Consider the following 13,933-nt stretch of genomic DNA (forward strand, 5'->3'; position numbering starts at 1 on the left):
GCTTTTCCCTTTCACTTTTGAAAGAATCCTCAAGGCTTTTCTAGGTTGTCAGTACAAATAACTTTACGTCATTTCTTTTAACTGCTACGTAATATTCCGTGGTATCGAGATACCACAGATTATTAAGCCAGATCCCTATTAACAGACATGTAAGTGGATTATTTTTATTTTTTATTGCTACAAACTATGATTCAGGGAACATTCTGGTACATCCTTCTTTTTGTACATGCACAATGGTTTCTCTGGGGACTCAGAACAGAAATGGTTAGGTCAAAGGATAGTCATATTCAGCATTTTAATAGATGCTACCAGACTGCCCAACTGAAGGCCTGAACGAAGATTATGCTATTTGAATGTGCTTTTTAAGAACTGCAAGTGTCTTAAATCCTCTACCCTGAGAGATTGTGATGCACTCCTCCATTCCCTTGAGAATCACTGATTTATACTTCAGTATGAATGCAATCATTGTGTTTTCTCGACCAGAGAAATCTACATTTAAAGGCTTACTTCTAATTGTGGAATAAAGCATGTTGTTTTCTGTTGAAGTAATTTCAGGCATCAGTGAGCAAGTAAGGGAGGCATTTCGGGGTCGGAGGCTTTTCTGCGCCCCTGAAAATTATTCTCTCGTGGCTGCTGGCTCTACCCCGTGAGGCACACAGAAGACCCTGGAGAAGGGTCTTCACATGCTTCGGGGAGCTGGGTCGATGCTCAAGGCTCAGTCCAGAATGGGAAGCCCTCAAAGACAAGACCGTAACTCTTGGTACCTGGCTCCTCTTTGCCGAGCACAGACCCCCGAGACTGGAGGGGAGATGCCCAGAGCTGCTGGGAGCAGACGCCGTCCCAGGAGCACATGAAGTCACGCGCAAGCTGGGAGGGGTGTCGTTGGGCTGCAGCCAGCAGGCTGGCTAAGGGGCACAGGCAGAGGCCTTCCTGAGAAGAGCTGAGAAAACAGAGCACGTGGCTGGTCAAGGAAGAAGTGACTCAGGACCAAATGGCAGTACTGGGCAGCATGTGTCCTTGTGGGGTCCTGACCACAGGCTCCAGGCAGGGCCAGCTGGCCGAGAGGGCTCCAGACTTGAGCATGTGCAGTGGATGGCGGAGGTGGGGCAGAGCTGGGGAATAAACTAGAATGCACAGAAATCTCACAGCAACGCTGAGAGCGGATCTTAACATCGTCCCATTTAGCGGGTGCGAAGACATGCTCAGAGACCATTCCAGAGTCCCTTGGGCAGAGTCGTGGTGTGGGCTCAGATCTGCAGACCTGGAGATGCATGCTCAGCCCCAGGGGGAGAAGACTACTTCTATGTCGCTGTCTCTCCTGGTGACAGCGTGCCCGGTGCCTGGGGCACACAGTGGATACTCAGCATGTGCTTGATGAGTGAATAAATGAATGAACGAATGAAGGGAGGCTCTCAGCCTTCAGGAGGTGCCTCAGGTAAGGATGACAAAAAGCTCATCTTGCGGAGCCCACTCTCTGAGAGCAGAGCTGGGGACAGGCTCTCTGTGGTTGGAAGGCAGGGGCGGAGTTGTGAGAAAGGGGAGGGGTGCCGGATCTCTCTACTTCTCCAGTTTTTTTTTTTTAAGTTTTTTTTTTTTTAATGTTTTATTTATTTGACACAGAGAAATCACAACTAGGCAGAGAGGCAGGCAGAGAGAGAGGAGGAAGCAGGCTCCCCACGGAGCAGAGAGCCCGATGTGGGGCTTGATCCCAAGACCCTGGGATCATGACCTGAGTCGAAGGCAGAGGCTTTAACCCACTGAGCCACCCAGGCGCCCCTCCACTTCTCCAGTTTTGATAGAAATCAGTCCTTGGACAACATCAGGGCCCCTCGTCCTCCCTCCTCTCCCGCGCCAGCCCCTCCCAGCTGTCACCGTTGCTGCTTGTCCCGCGCCCACTTGCGCTGCACACACAGTCACCAATGCCTTGAGCATTAATCACAAGGAGGTGCTAAGTCTCCAGGCAACAAAGTCGAGGCTCTGAGGGGGAAGTAACTTTCTCACCAGGTAATAGAAGAACAGCCTGACCCCTTATCCTCCCCGCTCCCAACTGTGGAAGTCTAGAATTCGCTGAAGGCCGGATGTTGACTGTCTGGGTCTGAGATAAAAGGCGACCCTTCTGGAGCAGACATCACCGCCTGGCTGTGAGGATAAGCTACACTACCTGTGAGGCTCTCAGCTGGACCTTGGCTCTAAATCAAATTTATGGCCTTATGCCCAGTGACCCTATGAACAAAGGAGGATGTCAAATTTTCCGCTATAAATCCCTAGTTATGTGCATTTGCTTCCAGAAAAGAAAGCTTGGTTTTGGCTCAGGATGGGGTACCAACGATCAGAAATGGGAGAATTCCCCTCGAGAGAACGAGAGCATAGTGATGATTTAGAGCTCACCAGAGGGCATCTCATCTGGGAGGGCAGGATATGGTTAGAGATGGCCCTTTGCTCCATCCTGCTTGGGTGCTAAGAAGCAACAAGAAATCTCATTTATGGGTGGCTTCCTCTGGGCGGGGTCTGATGCACATGTCATTTACCTCATCTTGACCAAACTCCTCTTCCCTTCATTTTACTTATGAGAAAACTCAGGTTTGGAAGGGTATGGTACTTGGCTTAAAGTCATACAGCTGCTCAGAATAGAAACCAAGATCTTCACCAGGTTTGTTTGGCTACAAAGTCTGAGGTTTACCCACCAACCCTCGAAGCTTTGCTAGGATCCTGCTCTACGCCTTGAGGATTATTTCAAACTCTCCATACAGGTCAGGGGTACACAGAACAAAGAGAACTGACATTTACTGAGTGTCATATTTTTCACACATTCTTCATTTTTCCTCACCATAACGCTGTGAAAGAGATTAGGGACTGATATCGCTATACACCTGATTGCTTCAGTGGGAAAAGGGTTAGAAGTCAGAGTCTCCGATTTGCCATTACACATTTACTTTTTAAAAATGCTTATTTCAACTATGAAGGTGATTTTCAAACATGGCAAGTATAAGCTAGGAGTTGAAAGTAATAGAAACATTGCTGCTGAAATCCTGAGTGGTACATTAAAACCAAAGCTAAACGAAAGGGTTACAAGACCATCAAATTGCAGTGCAATCCACAACCTCTAACAGGAACAGAAGTCCCCTCTCTGTCAGAGGGTAGATGGCCACGTGGTAAACAGTCTATGAGCTCCTCAGTTGCCCACACACTGACTTTCCCTGTGCCCAGTAAAGAAATAACAGCCACAGTCTTCATGAGGCAGACCATGCTCCGCAGTCAATAAATTTCCTATTATCCCGTTGATGTGATAAAAACTGGAACGGCCATGTTGCTCTCTGGGCTCACCCAGGACTTTCCTGCTGAAGCTTTCCAAACAGATCCTGCCTCCCTGGGAGCATTAGCCCCAGGCGGAGGTGGGGCAGAGGGAGAAAAAAGGCCAGGGCAGCTCGCCATTTCTTTCTCTTCCTTAGACATTTGGTTAATTCCATTCCATTACCCCGTGTCTATATGAGTTCCAGCTGAAAACAAAACAAAACAAAACAAACCCCAAACCCTCTTGCCCTCTCTGCCCTCAAGATAATGTGATTAAATGGGGCAGAACTGGCCAGCAGCTACACCCATAACGTCTTGAAATTTTGCTCTTAACCCGTTAGGAAATACAATGTCTCCGCAGAGAATGGACTCATTTATCACGTCTCCCCAGGACGTTTGCGCCTGACTGGGCTGGTGAGCAAAGCTCACTGCAGAGGAAGGACGCAACGAGGGAAAAGCCAGCACACCTGGGGTAGTTCAAATTCTGTTTTTCTACTCCGCAAGCAGTCTCCTTTGGCTCCGCTAAGTTACAGCAGAGGCAGGAGAACTGTTCAGTGGAACTACGAGGTGGCCAGTACCCCGCCTTCCTCCCGAAACGGACCATGGAGCAACCCCGCAGATCCCACTTAAATCCATCGGGTGGCGGTAGTGGTGCGCACAGAGTACTTGAGGGACAGGGAGGGGAGCCTATTTTCTGCCAACCATTTTTTCTGCTTCCTTCCATTGTTCTCTACGCTTTGGGGGCAAAGAACACACACTGTTAACTTCCGTGTGCTCTCTCCCCTTTATCTCTTTGTCTTGATCATCTGCCCTGCCTCCCCACATTTACTGAACTTCTTCACATTGACTTTCCACACGTCAAGCTGCTTCCAGCCTCAGGACCTTTGCCCCTGCTGTTTCCTCTACCTGAACTGCTCTGTCCCAGATCTCTCTGGCTCCTTGTCCTTCAGGACGCAACTCAGATCACCTGTGTAGAGGCTTCCTAGTCTTTTTCTCTCTTCAACTTTACTGAGGTGTAATCGGCAAATACAAACGGTGTGTATTTAAGGTAAACAAGTCGATATTTTGATGTACCTATTTGTACAGTGTGAAATAATCACCACGATCAAACTAATTAACATCTCCATCACCTCACATAGTTCTTTTCCTTTTTTATTTGTTGTTGTTGTGACAAGCCTGAAGATCAACTCTCTTAGCAAATTCCAAGTATACAGTATAGTATTGTTAACTCTCGTCACACTGCTGGCAATTAGATCCCCAGAAGTTAGACATCTTGCTTAACTGACATTTTGTACCCTTTGCCCAACATCGCCCTGTTTTCCCACACTCCAGCCCCTGGCGATCACCATTCTCCTCTCTGCATCTATGAGTGTGACTGCTCTAGATTCTACATATAAGTGAGATCACACAGCATTTGTCTTTCTGTGTCTGGCTTATTTCACTTAGCACAATGTCCCTCACGTTCATCCCTGTTGCAAATGACAGAATTTCCTTCTTTTCAGCAGTGGGATAATGTTTCATTATATACATATGTATAAAAAGTAGGGGATATGTGTTCCTGGGAGAGGAACTTGCATACAGGAAGGAATAGAAGTGAGGGGAAATGGAACCCTAGAGATATTCTGCAATATGGCTAGAATTAAGGAAAAGAAGGAAGAAGAAGAAAGAGGGGCAAAGTTGTGCTTTTAAGTAATTAGAAAACACAATGTCCCCCCTTCCAAATTAACTCAGTTCTTACAATTATCAAAGAATATTTAGGGAATGTGTTCGTAGGTGAAGGTAGAGTGCTTGGCAGGGTATGACCATGGAGGACTTTGAGCCCCATGTTAAGGAGCACGTGGCTTATCCTGAGGCCTGGAAAGCCGCCAAATGGTTACTAGCAGAGGAGTGATATGGTCGAATGCATATCCACGAGCAGAAACCCACAGGAGTGACCTTGTCTGCTTCAACAGAAGTCAGTGGGTTTCAAGGTGATACAGTGTTATAAAAGGTAGCCTCAAGAATGTGAAATTCCACCTCTCCCCAGGACTTTTTAGAACCTTTAATATGCTGCTAATGAGTCTTGAGAATCTCTAAGAAGGGGGAATAATGTATAGAGTTTCTCAGCTTTACCATGTGCCATTTTGCCACCCTATATCCTCCAGGACATAATCAATTTGGGCCCAGAGATTCGAACTCATTTAAAGCTGTTGTTGGCCTTCTTCTTATTTGTGTACTCGTTTTTTTCATTTTTGTTTTCTTTTCTTTTTAATATTTTCTTTATTTGATAGAGAGAGAGTAGGCAGAGAGTCAGGCAGAGAGAGAGAGGAGGAAGCAGGCTCCCCACTGAGCAGAGAGCCCAAAGCGGGGCTCAATCCCAGGACCTGGGATCACGACCCGAGCCAAAGGCAGAGGCGTTAACCCACTGAGCCATCCAGGCGCCCCTCGTTTTCTTTTAACGTGGTAAAAATCACTACGGATGTAGAGGTGTAAACCAATACAGATCTATTACCTCTGGTTCTGTAAGACTGAAGTCTGACACAGGTCTCACCAGACTAAAATCAAGGTATGTGCAGGGCCACGTTCTTTTCCAGAGGCTCTATGGGAGGACCTGTTTCCTTTCTCATTTGAGTTCTTGTCAGAATTTAGTTCCCTGTGGGTGTGGGAATGAGATCCTCACATCTTGGCTGGCCATCATCGGAGGGCTGTCCCTGGCTTCTAGAGGCTCCTGCATTCCTGGGCGCATGGTCCCCTTCTTGCATCTCCAAAGCCAGCAAAGGCCGGTGACATACTCCCACACTTGGATTCTCTTCTTCCTCTTTCCTCTCTGATCAGGGCCAGGGAATGCTCTCCGTTTTAAAGACAAATGTGATTATCTTGAGCTCCCCAGAGAATGCAGGACAATGTCCCCATCTCAAGGTTGTGCCCTTCATTACATCTGTAAAGTTGCTTTTGCCACAAAATAACATATTCACAGGTGCGGAGACCAGGGAATGGGCCTCTTTGGGGGGTTCTTACCCTGCCTGCCTTTCCCGACCATGCGTTTCATTTCAGTATGATCAAGTTGCAAGGTTGATGACCGTTTTCCCAGGATAGTTCTGCTTCCTTTCATCTTACAAATCTTACAGCAGTCCCGAAGCACGGAAACTTTCCGTACAATGTCCATCTTTCTGCTTCAAATGTGTGTTGGTGGGCCAACCTTGTCTTCTTCTGGGTCACGCAGCCCAGCTGTCTCCTGGGTCCCCTGCATCTCACAGATGTAGTTGAACTTGACTGAATCCAGCCTGCTGGACCTGTGAGGACCCAGAGCTCTCTCCAGGGCATCTGCAGGTTTCTATGACTGCTCCCTGTCTTGGCAATCCTGCCCCTGCAGGACACCACTTTACAAACCTCCAAGTCCCAGGATGTAGGACTTTGCTTCTCCCAAAGAACGTGACTCATGGCTCCTCACAAGTCACAGTGTTGCAGCCTTCCCCCATCTCACTGCTTCGTGGGATGTCTCCTCTCCCCTCTTTGCTCTTTTCCCTTCTCCCTTTGCAATCAAGAAATCTCCTTATTAGTCTTGTAAAAGACTTTTTTTCGGGCCAATATGAGAGGTCCTCTTTTGGAGGTAAGCTAATTCCCCAAGCTCACTTAATGGATGATCCCAGCTCGGGATCATAAAGGGGGCATGCCGTGGTTTTGCACGGCATCTGTGCAGATAGGATGGATGTCAGCCTTGCATGTTTCACCTTCCAGAGACTGACCCTGAGTCCAGCGACCAACAGGTCAACTACGAGTGGGGTGGTTTACCCTCCAGACAGGTCCCTGCCCCCTCTCCTTCCTCATCCTTCTCCCTAAATCAGCCTACCCATACTCTGTATGTGTAAGGTTTTGGAGCGCCTCCCACTTCTGAGTGGTAGGTTGAAGACAGTCTATAAAATAGAGAAAACCTGAACCGGGGTAAAATGGTGAAAGATTCCGGCCTTCTTTCATGTCTGGAGTAACAAACCCTGGGACCTGTGATGTGATGTGAACCTGGGATATTCATTTGTCGATGCTGCTGCAACTCGGAGGGCAGCGACGTGGAAGGGGCGGGCCATGAGTAACACACACAGGGAGACCGCAATCCCGTCCGGCAGACACCGGAGGCAGGGCACGCTGCCTGAAGCAGGAGCGCACGGAGTGGTCCCATCCTGAAAGGTTGTGAGCCCCAAGCATGGAAACAGCCACAGGACACTTAACCTTTGGTAGGCTGAGGCGGAGCTGCCGGGGGCCGACGGGTGGGGACCAGTTTCATGGTACGGGTCAGATGGTGTTTGCAAACTGGACAGTCAGCGAATTAAACATTCAGCGCGACGTGTTTTGGAGAATTAGCTCTCTCTGAATTGGCTTTTGGCACATTCGCTACAGCCCACAGCTTCCATCCCGAGTGGCTTATTAAGGAATCTCTTCTGAACAAGTACGAGCAAGCTGCGTAAAGAAATCCTCCCCTGAAAGCAATTTTTATCTCTTTCTTTAGAAAGCTGGCTTATTTTCTCTGGCGGTTTTCAGATTATCCTGGGCTCTAGCCTTTCCTGATGAAATTTCTTGGGTGTCAGACCCTGGGGACATTGACTTGACCTCTGGGGTGCTCCCTGTGGTGAACCTTTTGTGTTTCTCAGGGGGCACCCCCCTTCCCCAGTGGGAGGCTTGGAATTTTATGATGAGAATTTAGTTTCTTTTAGCTTTCCACTTGTCCGGAGCCACTGAATCATATTTTTCTTTTATAGACTAAAAACATCTCTTTCTCCAAAGTCTGGGTTGGATGCTGCTTTTGACTGGCGATCCTGTCCTCCCCTATCAGGGACTCCAGTGTGACATCGTCACTCCTTCTCACGGCTGTCGTCACTTGAACATTGCAGGCTGCTCTCTCGTGTCAGTGGGAATTAAGCTGCTTTGCCCCTCGTGCTTTCCTCTGTCCTCATCGATGTTATTTTTGTGGTCCACCAAGGGTTGCTATGGTGCCTGGTTTCTTGGCAGCAGGAGACTGCCAGATTGTCCGGGTCCCCTCCCTGCCCTATCTGACTCACAGTAGTGTAGAGGACTGTTTTGGGAAAGCCTTTGTTGAAGGGTTCATCCTGGGGGGACCTTCCGACAAGGAGGTTGCTTTGTGTCTCTCCTTCTGTCCTCACCCAGAGGTTTGGCCCCGCTTTTCCCTCCAGCCGCCTGCCTTTGGAGCATCATGTCACACCCTTGCCCTCTCTCAGACCCGCTTCTTTACAACGACATCCAGACCTCCACTGTGGCCCTCCTGTGGTAAACACCATCCCACTGAGTTTTGCTGGTGAATAGAATGTCTTAAAACAACAACAACAACAACAACAACAACAACAAACCCCTCCACTTCATTCAATATTTATTGACTGTTTGTTGTGTGCCCAGCCCCGTGCTCCATGCTGTGAGCTACACAAAAAGGATAAGCTTGGATTCTGCTCGAGGACAAATGGTGATCTCAGTGGGGACCTGAGATTAATGCGCAGGGGACTCTGAGGTGCATAGAACGAGAATTGAATATGAGCCACAGGCAATGGTGTAGTGAATGTCGACAGGCTCAGAGAAAATACAGCCGGGCGTGTGGAAGGGATGGAGGCTGGTCTGGGAGAGGGGTATGAATTGAAACTCGTCCTTGAATAGCTGCAAGGATGGGGTTAGAGGGACGGGCAGGGCAGGAGGGCGTGGAAGTTTTGCAGAGGCAGGAGCAAGCCTGACGGTCCCCATGGAGGACCGTGGCAGTTGGGAAAGTCTGCAGAGAAAGCAGTCTGACTCCGCTGCCCAAGGTGCCCCTCACAGTGATTTTGCAGTAGCGACGGTTTCATTGGGAATATGTCTCGTACATGCTTGCAAGTTGTGGTAATATTCGGACAGAACTAGAGTCATCTTGCAACACGTTGTGTCTCCCTGAGAGTTTTTGATAGTTTTTCAGAACCTCCTTTTTTTCTTACATTCTTTTTTCTTATGTATGTAAAGTTATTCTTAGCCACAACTCCCTCTTCTGTGCTCTTTAGAACAAGGACGGTGTGGATCACTGAAATGCCTAATGGGATTCGTTTGCAAAATAGTATTAGACAAAAGTGGATGCACGTATCTGCATAAGAAAAGGTCTAGAAGGAGATTCTGAGGCGCAGTACTGATTGTCATGGAATGGGTGGCATTATGGGTATTCTCCACCTTTCCTTTCTGCTGGGTGTCTTTTCACATCTCTTTCATAGGAATGGATTGCTCTCATAAAAGGAAATCAACAACAGTGGAAACTCATCAGCGAAAGAAATTGCAGAAGAAAATTTTCTGGACTTTTTCGGGGGCTGGAGTTCCTTGTTTTTCAAGTTTTGAATTCATTTAAAGTCAATTATGTCTGCTCTGTTGCTTCGGCCATGCTTCCGGGTTTCTCTCCTGTTTGAAGGATTTAAGACTTGTATTCTGGCCAGCTTGCTTCCAGCCAAATTGTTTTCTGCCCCATCGCCAGGGTTTGTGATGGACAGCCTGAGCAGGCAGCCAGGCGTGGACGGAGCAGGCGGTCACCTCTGTTCGAGCCTTTATGTCCAGTTGTAGTGGCCTTCAGCCTACCATGCATCAGAATCTCTGGGGGAAATTTCCAGATCTGCAGGTGCTCGGGGATTCTGAACCATTAGTATTTTCAGGCATTAGTACTTAAGAAAAAAAAAAAAAAAAGGGGTGCCTGGGTGGCTCAGTGGGTTAAGCCGCTGCCTTTGGCTCAGGTCATGATCTCAGGGTCCTGGGATCGAGTCCCGCATCGGGCTCTCTGCTCGGCGGCGAGCTTGCTTCCCTCTCTCTCTGCCTGCCTCTCTGTCTAATAAATAAATAAAATCTAAAAAAAAAAAAAAAAAAAGGATGCCCATATGCCCTCAGGGATAAGACTCAGTGAGCTAAAAAATCCCTGTGTGGGTCCCTCTTCAGCCTGTGCACTGGATGGAACCATTCTGCTTTCTCTGGGTCCTGTTTCTCAAGGTGAGATGCAGAGACTGCCACGTAGAATGGGCTGGGAAGCCTGTGCGCCATGCAGAGCCCTGGGCCCCTCTGCAGACAGTGAATCAGAATATCTGGGTATTGGATCCAAGCAGCGAGATTTTCCTATGCTCTTCCTAATTCATACTGTATTTGAAAATTTGAAAACTACTGTTGTCATGTGTCTCTAACTGGCTCTTCTTTTTCTACTTTCACCCGTCTCTCCTAGCACATTGATTTTGTTAATCCTTCATGGGATTGGCATTTCTTTTTTTTTAATTTAAATTTTATTTTTTAAGAGATACATTTATTTTTGAGAGAGAGAAAGAGCGTGTGTGAGAGAGAAAGCATGAGCAGGAGGGGCAGAGGGAGAAGGAGAGAGAGAATCACAAGCAGGCTCTGAACTGAGTGTGGAACTGGATGCTGGGCTTGATCTCATGAACCTGAGATCATGACCTGAGCCGAAGACACCCACTTAACTGACTGAGATACCCAGGCACCTCAATATATAGGACTTCTTTAAAAGAAATCATGATTGTACTATTGGGGAAATCAGGCATTGCCGCCTTTCTTTTCACAGATTGACTTCATTTATAGATGCGAAGCTGTAATGATCTTGAGCCCGTGGACTTTCATGGCTGTGTTGTAATTGATAAGAGAGGGGATGTTCACTTCAGTTCCCATCAGAGCTTGAGAAATGAAAGGCTAGGTGGGGGCCCAGGCTTTTCAGCGATAAGCTCCTCCCCCATGTAACTAGCCCTTAATGAGAAGAAGGAACTGGTAAGTTTAATGGGTTAGTCACTTAGACTTGGGAACCAGGTCTGTTATAAGAAATGCATTTATCTGGGGCTCCTGAGTGGCCTAGTCAGTTAAGCATCTGCCTTTGGCTCAGGTCGTGATCCTAGAGTCCCAGGATGCAGCCCCACGTTGGGGCCCCTGCTCAATTGGGAGTCTGCTTCTCCTTCTCCCTCTGCCCCTCCACCCTGCTTGTGTCCCCCCCCCCCATAAATAAATACAATCTTAAAAAAAAAAGAAATGCATTTATCCACTTAAGTTATAAAATATGTTGGTTAGGAGAAATTAAATTTACTAACTAAGCTGTAAGATGACCTCACTAGCTGCGTGTGAATTTAAACTGGTGTGTATATCCTGAGGGTTCTATAGGATAAATATTCTCAGAGCCTTGGTAATTGATTGACAGGAGTGAGGGAATGGTTAAAAAAAAAAAAAGCCCTGCACGTTTTGCATGGAGCACTGGGTGTTGTGCAAAAAGAATGAATACTGTTACGCTGAAAAAATAAATAAAATGGAAAAAAAAAAAAAAAGCCCTGGAGCTTTAAACAACAAAGTTTTATTTCTTGTTCATGCTTCAGGTTCATAGTGGCTTAGCAGGGGGATCTGTGCCAACCAGTTCTTCACTCAGGGTCCATGGTTCACCATTTGCAACATCTTCAATTACCAAAGGTGGGGGAAAGAAAGGTGGAGACACATTGGCTCTTACATACTGATATTTTATTGGCCATCGTAACATGTATCCCTGCTGACCATTCCAGGGGTGGGTCATAGTCCCTTGATGCTCAGAAGTGGAGGGAACCAGTACCCATCCATGCTCTAGGCAGGTGTCCCTGAAAGAGAAGGAGGCGTGAGGAAGGGACATGTTGGGAGGCTGGCCAGGGATTTGGTAGCTGGGTGTGGTTTCTCCTTTTCTTTGTCAACTCACGAAAGTCACAAATATTTTATTTTCCCCCCAGTTTTTTGGTTCTCCTTTCTTTGCTCATCCAGTCTACCCCCTTCCATTGGGAAGGTAATGAGATTACAGAAAAGACAATCATGCAACCAGTTCACCCCTCTATGTTATGCCCAAAGGGACCAGCCACCAGATTCATCCAATCAGAGGGCATCTTGCCAGGGGTCAGAGAAGGATAACCCAACTTCTGTAGTCAAGTTCATAGATATTCACTGGGCATTGTTTTGTGTCACCATTTGGCTACGGGTCTTAGAAGCGGAAGAAGCACTGTGGCTCTTGGGAAATTTAAAATTTACAATTATGCCTTAGTTATCTTGAACCTTTAAAAAAGGGAAAGCTTTAAACACTCAATTGAAAGAATGTGGCACACTTATGTATAATTTTAATAGATCATTTTATATGATTCTATTTTCTTTCCTTTCTTACATTGAAATTATCCTACTTCAACACATTATTTAAGTGAATGGTTGCCCTAGAGTCTGTGATATGCATTTACAATTAATCTAAATATATTTTCTTATAACACTATATTACTTTATGAGTATTACAGGTACTTTATTTTTTTATTTTTTAATGTCTTTTTTTTTAAGATTATTTATTTATTTATTTGACAGACAGAGATCACAAGTAGGCAGAGAGGCAGGCAGAGAGAGAGAGGAGGAAGCAGGCTGTCCACAGAGCAGAGAGCCCGATGCGGGGCTCGATCCCAGAACCCCGGGATCACGACTCAAGCCGAAGGCAGAGGCTTTAACCCACTGAGCCACCCAGGTGCCCCATGTCTTTTTAAAAAAGATTTAATTTATTTATTTGACAGAGAGAGAGAGAGAGAGAGAGATCACAAGTAGGCAGAGAGGCAGACAGAGCGAGAGGGGGAAGCAGGCTCCCCACTCAGCAGAGACCCTGATGTGGGGCTCAATCCCAGGACCCTGAGATCATGACCTGAGCTGAAGGCAGAGGCTTAACCCACTGAGCCACCCAGGCGTCCTAGTACAGGTACTTTATAACAGAGTATTCTCAATTCCTTCCACCCATCCCTTAAAGTATCATTTCATTAGCTATAGTCACTAATACATTGTTACTATTATTGCTCTGAACAATAATTTATTTGATGAATTAAGAATAAGACTTTTATTTTATCTTCATTCATTCCTTCTCATAATGATCTTCCTTTCTTTGTGAGATCCAAGTTTCCCTGCCATTTTCTCTCTGAAGAACTTCTTTTAACATTTTTTGCAGGGGACATCTGCTGGTGATGCATTTTGTTTGTGTTAGAAAATATTTCTCTTTAACTTTTGAAGGCTAGTCTTGCTGGATTCAAAATTCTAGGTTAGTGGTACTTTTCTTTCAATACTTTAAACATCTCATTCCACCCTCTTCTTGCTTGCATGGTTTTTGATGAGAAGTCTGTGGTAATTCTTATACTTGTTCCCATATAGATAAGGTGTCCATTCTCCCTTCTATTTCTTTCAAGATTTCTTCTTTGTCTTTTGTTTCCTGCAGTTTGACTAAGACATACTTTGTGTAGGTTATTTTTATTTTATTTTTTTTGTGTGTGTGTAGGTTATTTTGTTTTTTAAAGACTTTTTTTTTAAAGATTTTATTTATTTATTTGACAGACAGAGATCACAAGCAGGCAGAGGCAGGCAGAGAGAGAGGAGGAAGCAGGCTCCCTGCTGAGCAGAGAGCCTGATGCGGGGCTTGATCCCAGGACCCTGAGATCATGACCTGAGCTGAAGGCAGAGGCTTTAACCCCCTGAGCCACCCAGGCGCCCCCCGTATGTAGGTTATTTTGATATCTATCCTGCTTGGCCTTCTCTGTGTGTTCAGAATCTGTCGTTTGATAATAATTGTTAATTTTGGAAAATCCGCTGCCATTATTACTTCAGATGTTTTTCTCTGGCCCATTTTCTCTTTCTTCTTCATCTGGCATTC

Source organism: Meles meles, chromosome 9 (assembly GCF_922984935.1).
Source record: "Meles meles chromosome 9, mMelMel3.1 paternal haplotype, whole genome shotgun sequence".
NCBI lineage: Eukaryota > Metazoa > Chordata > Mammalia > Carnivora > Mustelidae > Meles > Meles meles.